The 9220-nt window shown below is 41.7% G+C and overlaps 1 non-coding gene across 1 annotated transcript; it reads left to right on the forward strand.

Moving 5' to 3' along the window:
- Positions 1 to 6497: 6497 nt before the first annotated feature.
- LOC111724597 lies at positions 6498 to 6600 on the forward strand. The gene has a single exon (XR_002772868.1). It is a non-coding gene; the product is annotated as a U6 spliceosomal RNA (small nuclear RNA).
- Positions 6601 to 9220: the final 2620 nt, after the last annotated feature.

Consider the following 9220-nt stretch of genomic DNA (forward strand, 5'->3'; position numbering starts at 1 on the left):
AAGACTTTACCTATTTTATGTTTACATGGATGGAGCTGGAAAATATTCTTCTTAGTAAAGTATCTCAGGAATGAAAAAAAAATATTCAGTGTATTTAGTACTACTATGAAACCAATTTACAAGCACTCACACATGCATATGAAAAATGAAACACAACTAGAGCCTAGAATGAAGGAGGGAAGGGGAGGGAGGGAGGAGGGAGAGGGGTGGGTTGATAGAGGGAGGGTTGGTAGGGGGACCAAACCTATGGAGCATATTGCAAGTACAAGTTGGATCTATCAGGTGTAGAACACAAATGTCTTAATCCTGTAATTGGGTAAGTGAGGTGAAGGCTATGTTGTTTAGTAAGATGTAAGCACTCCAATTTGTACAAATAATCAACACATTGAATCCCATGATGGCATAAATGTATTTATGATCTATGTATAAATGACTTAATTTTTAAAAAATTAGGAATTAGGGTGGTGCTGTGGCTCAAAAGAGTAGGGCGCCAGCCCCATATGCTGGAGGCGGAGGGTTCAAACCCAGCCCTGGCCAAAAAAAGAAAATAGGAATTGCTGTCTCCTGAGTCATGTGCTGTTTAGATTGTGGGCACTATCAACTAAACTGTAGAATGCTGAAAAATGCTCAACAAAAAAGGGAGACAGGGTGGCACTTGTGGCTCAGTGGGCAGGGCGCTGGCCCCATATACCAAGGGTGGTAGATTTGAACTCACCCCCAGCCAAACTGCAACAAAAAATAGCCAGGTATTGTGGTGGGTGCCTGTGGTCCCAGATACTCAGGAGGCTGAGGCAAGAGAGTCGCCTAAGCCCAGGAGTTGGAGGTTGCTGTGAGCTGTGACATCACAGCACTCTACCAAGGGCATTAAAGTGAGACTCTGTCTCTAAAAAAAAGAAAGAAAGAAAAAAGGGAGGGACAGGGGCTGACTTGTTGCATTTGCTAATTTCCATGGTATAAATTCTACCACCATTGCTGATTTCAGGCTGCAAACATGGCTTAATGCACAATCCGGGCTTAATGCACAATCTGCTCTTGTGAGATGGTATAAAATGGTTCCAGCACAGTTCCCAGACTCCCTCAAACTCAGGATGCACATATATGTTGGCAAATAGCGCTCTAAAGTAGCCCTACCAACTTATCCTTTCACAAGTAGTGTACAAGAGCATCAACAGTCACGAGCTGTTTAAGAACTTTTCAGTTAGCAATGGACTGAATCTATGACAATGGTCCCAGAAGAGTATAATGGAGCTGAAAAACTCCTGTCACCTAGTGACGGGGGATTTTGGAGCTCAACACATTACTCACTTGTTTGTGGTGGTGCTGTTTTGAACAGACCTACACTTCCAGTTGTATAGGACTATGACACATACAATTATGTATGGTATGTAATACTTGATAATGATAATAAACAACTATGTTACTGGTTTATGGATTTATTATACTATGCTTTTTACCATTATTTTAGAATGTATTTCTTTTTTTTTTTTTTTTTGAGACAGAGCCTCAAGCTGTCCCCCTGGGTAGAGTGCCGTGGCATCACAGCTCACAGCAACCTTCAATTCCTGGGCTCAAGCGAGTCTCCTGCCTCTGCCTCCCAAGTAGCTGGGACCACAGGTGCCCACCACAACGCCTGGCCATTTTTTGGTTGCAGCCATCATTGTTGTTTGGCGGGCCTGGGCTGGATTTGAACCTGCCACCTTAAGTGTATGTGGCTGGCGCCTTAGCCACTTGAGCCACAGCTCCAAGCCTAGAATGTATTTCTATTCAGAAAGTAAGTTAACTATAAAACAACCTCAGGGAGGCCCCTGAGGAGGCAAGAAAACATTTTATCATAGGAGGTGACAACTCCATGCATGTTATTGCCCCTGAAGATTATCCAGTGGGAAAGATGTGGAGGTAGAAGACAGTGATATAGATGATCTTGACCCTGTGTAGGCTAATATGTGTGTTTGTGTGTTGGTTCTTTATTTGCTTGTCTATTTATTTATTTTTAATCAACATTATTAGTGTGGAATGTGTGTTAGTTCTTTAAAAAGTTTAAAAAGTAAACTGAGTAGGTAAAGTTTTAAATAGGAAAACAAATCTTATAGATTAAGGCTATAAAGGAAGTTTTTTTTCCAGTTGTCTAAAGTGTTTGTGTTTTAAGCTAAGTATCATTACAAAGGAGTTGTGATAATGTCCATCAGGAAGTTTTTCAATCTATTCTAGAGAATGAAACTGGAGGGACAGTCCCAAATTTTATGAGCACCTGCTATATGGACATAGCTGTCAAGGACTGAGACTGAGAGAAAAAGGTAGGTATTGTGTACATTAAACCCTGTGTACCTGTTTAACATTATGGTTGGGTCAGTGGAACACACAGCATACCAGTGATACTATTAGAAACTAATTACCAGAAGTGAAGAAAATAAACAAATTGTATTTTGGCTCATCAGCCCATTAGCCATTTTTTCACAAGAATCCTATTGATCCTCACTTCTGTTAGGGTCACTTATAGACATCTCCTATTCTCCCTGAGGTCGCTAATGAGTCTTCCTCTCCTCTCCCTGCCTGTCACTTGGCCCTGATCTGAAAGGTGCAGCAGTTTTTCTCCTCAGGCTATTTCTTCCTAAAAGTGACTGGCTGCCCCACCAGCTTGCTGTCCTTTGGGATGAATTAAGGATGCAGTTTTTCTGCTGTGGGAACTGTTCCCAGAATCCCTCAGATGCAGGATGCAGGAGGTGGCCAGTTCTGCTGAAGGCAAGGCTGCGTAGGAGGAAACATAATATAGGTGTCACTTTAGATAGGAGTCATTATCTGCAAAATGCAATTTTGGCTGCTTCTAATTTGCTGCTTGGAGAGATTCCATCCTTGAACCAGACACCAAATTTTCTAAGTGAAAAAGATTTGAAATAGCACCAGGTAGCAAGGCAGATGTTAGGGAAAACAACTCTTTTTTTTTTTTTTTTTGAGACAGAGTCTCACTATGTCACCCTCAGTAGAGTGCCGTGCCGTCACAGCTCACAACAACCTCAAACTCTTAGGCTCAAGGAATTCTCTTGCCTTAGCCCCCCGAGTAGCTGGGACTACAAGGGCCCACCACAAGGCCTGGCTATTTCTTTTGTTGTTGTTGCAGTTGTCATTGTTGTTTGGCAGGCCCCAGGTTGGGTTTGAACCCACCAGCCCCCATGTATGTGGCCGGTGCCCTAGCCCACTGAGCTATAGGCGCTGAGCCAGAGCAATTCTTTTAAAAAAACATTTCAGATTAATATAAAGGTACACTCAATTAGTTTACATTGTTTGTGTTTGTTAGGTAAACCCTAAGTTGTAGTTGAGCCCTTCACCCAGGAGGTGTGTCATATACCCCTATATCGTGCCTGTTAGGTGAGAGCTTACTACGCCCTGTCCCTCCTGTTCTTTCCCCTGTCCCTCCCCCTCCTTTCTTGAATTTAATTGTGTTTTTCTCTTGTGTGGGTGTGTGGTTGTTCATCTACTAGTTTCTGAGTACACTGGATGCTTGCTTTTCCATTCTTGTGATATTTTTCTTAGGAGAAGATGTTCTCCAAAACCTTCCAGGTAAATAAAAATATAAAAGACATAAAGTCTGCATCTTTCTTTACAGCTATTTAGTATTCCAAGGGAGGAATCCCAGTTCCCTGGCATTCTTGCCCTCCCCCAACTCCTTACTTAGAACTGGTTTTAGTGAATTCTAGAAGAGGACCTTGACTCGGTGCCCATAGCACAGTGCTTATGGTACCAGCCACATACACTGAGTTTGGCAGGTTTGAATCTGGCCTGGTCCAGCTAACCAGCAATGACAACTTCAACCAAAAATAGCTGGGCATTGTGGTGGGTGCCTGTCGTCCCAGCAACGCAGAAGGCTGAGGCAAGATTACTCAAAGCCAAGAATTTGAGGTTGCTATGAGCTATGATGCCCTGGCACTCTACACTGGCAAACAAAGTGAGACTGTCTCAAAAAAAAAAAAAAATTGTAATGTGCCTAAGTTTATCTTTTAATACTGAATTGGTAGCTTTGTGATTTTTTTTTTTTTTTTTTGAGGCAGAACCTTACTCTGTTGCCCTGGGTGGAGTTTCATGGCATCATCATAGCTCACAGCAACCTCAAACTCTTGAGCTCAAGTGATCATCTTCCCTCTGCCTCCCAAGTAGGTGGGATTACAGGTGCCTGCCACAATGCCCAGCTATGGGCACGAGCCATCAGCTGTTTTTATTTATTACCTCTAGCACAATCATTTTCTCTTCCTGATGGAGCGTGTGAAGGGTGGGGTATAAAAAATGCTGTCCAAGCATCTAAAAATAAGCAGACCATTCATCCTGGGCCAACTGAACTTCTGCTGACATCACTCCTGTGTCCTTATTGTACTAAAAGAATATTTGGCTTTTGCTTAAATTACAGAAAGCCTCTTTCTCTTACCTTTGCCTGGGTTGGTACCGTTGTCATTACCGGGAGCAGTGCTGTGTGATAAATGCAGGTGCTGCCGAGCCAACTGCGGATTTAATTCTGACTCTGTCACTTAGTTGTGTGGCTTATGGAAATTTTTTAAATTATAGTAATTACTAGGAAGTAACAATAGCAGAGCTGTTTATTGTCATGGAGAATAGGTTTGAGCCCCTTGGCCTGACCTGAATATTCCCGAAAGTAGAATGGGCTAAAGGCTTTGACAGACCATCTTTTCTTCAGGATCTTCAGTTCTCTGAAATGAACACAGACAGGTTTGGTCTGACTGTGATTCTGAATGAGAAGTTCTCTGATTAGGGTTTTTAATTCAAGTCAATACGATTTAAAATTTCTCTATCCCCAGTATTTCCTGTAAACCAGAACTTAGCTCTAGAATCTTTATTAGTTCCAATTAAGATTTTTGACAAGAGTTCCTCATGGTTTTCCTGAGCATAAATTCTTACACGGATTAATTCCAGCAGCTACCAAATTAGATGTGTGTGTCCCACTGCTCACCTTGGTTACCTCAGACTCATTGCCCTTCAGGCCTCACCTTAGACATCACTCCCTCAGGAAAGCTGCCTCTGACCCTCCAATTTTAGCCTGTAGGTTTGTCTTTTCATGATGAGAAAGGAAAAAAAAAAACCCACCAAGTTTTATTGAAAGAATATGAGCCTCTTTGAATTATCAGACCCAGGGAGGCATTTAAAATGTAACAGACCCTTGGAACTAAACAGTTACCTCTTGAAGCTACTAGCCATGCGGGTTCTACACTAACTGAGGCCATTAGCCATGAAATACCATATCCTAGATGCTACACCTTCCTTTATAGTTCAACAGTGGGTAGCCAGTCACTAATCAATGTCATTTCTGGAAACCCACGGGAATTTCTGACTTTTATAATCACCCCTCCCCTTTTTTCTGTAAAAACCTGAGCTTCTCCTTTGTTCCCCTGAGCACTCACTAAGGCAACCTGGAAGTGTGTCCTGGGCTGCAGTCCTCAACCTCGGCCAGATAAACTGCTTTAATTTTGCCTCAGCTTTTTCCTTTCATTTAGGTCAATAGTGGCTTCACCACGAGGGATTGCAATTGTGTGTTTTTGCCAATCGGTGAACGTATGGCAGCCCACCTGCCCCTGCCTTGTCTCCCACTCATCTTTTCCTCCCACTACTTGCTGTCTCCTCCTGCCTTTTACCTACCTAATACCTGCCCCTCCTTCAGTCCTCACCTCACATAGCACACCTCTAGGTCAGGTTCCCATTACATGGAGCCACACTCTCCTGTGCTTTTTTTACTCCCCTACCCCACAACATTTATTACTAGTTATTTTTGGATTGTTCTCTTTTACGAATAAATGTTTGCCTTGCACATTAGACTATAAACTTGTTGGAGGCAGGGACCATGTATGGATTTGCTTAATGCTGTATCCCTAGCACCTAGCAAGGTACCTGGCTCCTTGTGGTAGTTACTAAATATTCATTGAACGACAAAGGGTGGTGTTTCATTCATTCATCTCCTTTTGGATAGGAAGTGTTTTATCGATGTTTGTGGCCCCAGTGACCTAGCACAAGATTTGGTTGCACAGGTACACAATTCCTTCATGGTATGAAAGAGAAAGTTAGGAAAATAGTTTTGTAGGGAGGCCGACAAGATGGAAAAATAAGTCTTTATCACCTATGAACTGTTCTTGCTAAAAGCCTTTAACCTGAACCTAATGAAGCCTTTAGTCCAAACTTCTAGTTTACAGGATATACAGCAGTAGAAGACCATGTTTGATAACACCATGAGGAAACAATCAGACAAATCCAGAATATCAGATGTTCTGCAGAACTGGCTTGGACCAAGGTAATGAAAAGAAAAAGATGTGAGGGGCGGCGCCTGTAGCTCAGAGGAGTAGGGCGCCGGTCCCATATACCAGAGGTGGCGGGTTCAAACACAACCCTGGCAAAAAGAAAGAAAAAGATGTGAGGATTATTCTAGATTAAGAGACTGAAGAGACATATCCAAATACAGTATATGATCTTTGATTTGATCTAGTTAGAAAAAGGCACTCCTATGCTTGCTTCAGCAGCACATGTACTAAAATTGCAATGATGCAGAGAAGATTAGCATGGCCCCTGCTCAAGGATGACATGCAAATTCATGATGGGTTCCATATTTTTGTGGATGTAGTTAAAGCACAGTCTTCCTAGTAAAGTATCTCAAGAATGGGGAAAAAAAAGCCAAGCATGGGGGCTCACACCTGTAATCCTAGCACTCTTGGAGGCCAAGGCGGTAGACTGCCTGAGCTCACGAGTTTAAGACCAGCCTGAGCAAGAGCGAGACCCTGTCTCTAAAAATAGCCGGGCATTGTGGTGGGCACCTGTAGTCCCAGCTACTTGGGAGCCTCAGGCAAGAGAATCACTTGAGCCCAAGAGTTTGAGGTTGCTGTGAGCTGTGACACCACAGCACTCTACCGAGGGCAAGAAAGCGAGACTCTGTCTCAAAAGTAAATAAATAAATAGGTGAATTTTACTGTATGTAGTTACACCTCAATAAATCTGACCAAAAACAGGTTTCAAAAAAACTTTATATACCTTCCATTCAGATTCAACAGATGCCATTATTTGACAATTTGCTTGGGTTAGGGTTACCCTAACCCTAGATAAAGATCTATCTCCCTATCTGTCTATATGTGATTTTTGCTGAATCATTTGAAAATAAGTTACAGACATAGAACACTTAAATGTTTTATCATACATCTTCTAAGAATAAGATGTGTAGACAACTACACAACCACAGAAATGATAAAACAGAATACAGTCTAGCAAGATGGAGGGGAGAGGAGGTGAGGAGGAGGGAGGGTAATTGGTGGGATCTCACCTAATGTGCACAATTTAAGGATGTTCAACACGACCCCTGGGTGAAGGGCTCAACTACAACTTGAACTTTACCTTAGAATTGAAAACAGTGTAAAATTTGCACTGTCATATTAATTTGAATTTTTTTAAAAAGGAAAAAAATGAAAAGGTACTCACAAAAGACATTTTGAGTGCAACTGGGAAAGTTGAAATATGGACTATAAATCAGATGATAACTAGAGTTATTGTTACTTTTCTTAGATATGTATAAAATTGTCCTTATTCTTAGAAGATATATAATGAAATATTTAATTGTCCTATGTCTGCAACTTATTTTCAAATGATTCAGCAAAAATCACATAAAGATAGGTAGATAAAGCAAATTGGCTCAGCACCTGTGGTTCAAGTGGCTAAGGCACCAGCCACATACACCTAAGGTGGTGGATTCGAATCCAGCCAGGGCCCGCCAAACAACAATGATGGCTGCAACCAAAAAATAGCCAGGTGTTGTGGCGGGCGCCTGTGGTCCCAGCTACTTGGGAGGCAGAGGCAGGAGACTAACTTGAGCCCAGGAGTTAGAGATTGCTATAAGCTGTAATGCCATGGCACTCTACCCGGGCCACAGCTTGAGGCTCTGTCTCAAAAAAAAAAAAAAAAGATAAACCAAATTGTCAAATAATGGCATCTGTTGAATCTGAATGGAAGGTATATAAAGTTTTTTGGAAACTTGTTTTTGGTCAGATTTATTGAGGTGTAACTACATACAGTAAAATTCACCTATTTATTTATTTATTTGTAATTAATTATTATTATTATTTTTGAGACAGAGTCTCCCTTTGTCACCCTTGGTAGAGTGCCATGGTGTCACAGCTCACAGCAACCTCAAACTCTTGGACTCAAGTGATTCTCTTGCCTCAGGCTCCCAAGTAGCTGGGATTACAGGTGCCCACCACAACCACCAGCTATTTTTTTTATTTTTTATTTTTTGGTTGTAGTTGTTATTGTTGTTTGGCAGGTCCAGGCTGGATTCAAAGCAGCCAATTCCAGTGTATGTGGCTGGCACCCTGGCTGCTAAGCCCAGCCAAATTCACCTATTTAAATGTAAAGATTTATGAATTTTGATAAACACATGTAACCATATAACCACCCCACAATTGGAATATGGTACTGTTCCATCACCTCCCAATTCTCCCTTGCCCTTTTTTAGTCATCCCTCACCCTACCCCCAACCCTGGAACCACTGATCTACTCTCCACCCTTACAGCATTGCCTTTTCCAGAATGTCACATAAATGGAAGCGTATAGTGTATTACCTCTTCAGTCTGGCTTCTTTCACTTACTGTATTAGTTCACTAAGGTTGTTGTAACAAACTACCACAAACTGGGTGACTTAAAAAAATAGAAATGTATTGTCACATAGTTCAGGATGCTAGAAGTTCAAAATCAAGTTGTCACAAGGGTCATACTCTCTTTGAGGCTCTTGGGGAGAATCTGTTCCATTCCTTTCTCTTAGCTTACGATGTCATCAGCAATCCTTGACATGCTTTATCTTGTAGCTGCATGACCTCTGCTGCTGTAATGTGTGTTATTCTTCCTGTTTGTCTCTTTATAAGGACACCAGTCATATGAGATTAAGGGCCTACACCAGGGGTGTCTAACCTTTTTTTCCTCTGCCACACACTAGAAGAAAAAGAGTTGTGTTCGACCACTCGTTAAATAAACAAACACTAACTGAACGCTGATTAGCAAAAAAAAAGGTTTGTCCATACTTCTTGTGATATCCAACACCACAGATTAGCAAAAGAGGCACTCACAAAATAAGCATGTGGCCCTATCCTATTCTACTATGAGCTCATCTTAACTAATCACATCTGCAACAGTCCTACTTTCAAATAAGATCATATTCTGAGGTGGGTTAGGACTTCATATTTTTCAAAGGATA

Source organism: Otolemur garnettii, unplaced genomic scaffold (assembly GCF_000181295.1).
Source record: "Otolemur garnettii isolate 467f Iridium unplaced genomic scaffold, OtoGar3 scaffold00024, whole genome shotgun sequence".
In the NCBI taxonomy this organism is placed as follows: Eukaryota; Metazoa; Chordata; class Mammalia; order Primates; family Galagidae; genus Otolemur; species Otolemur garnettii.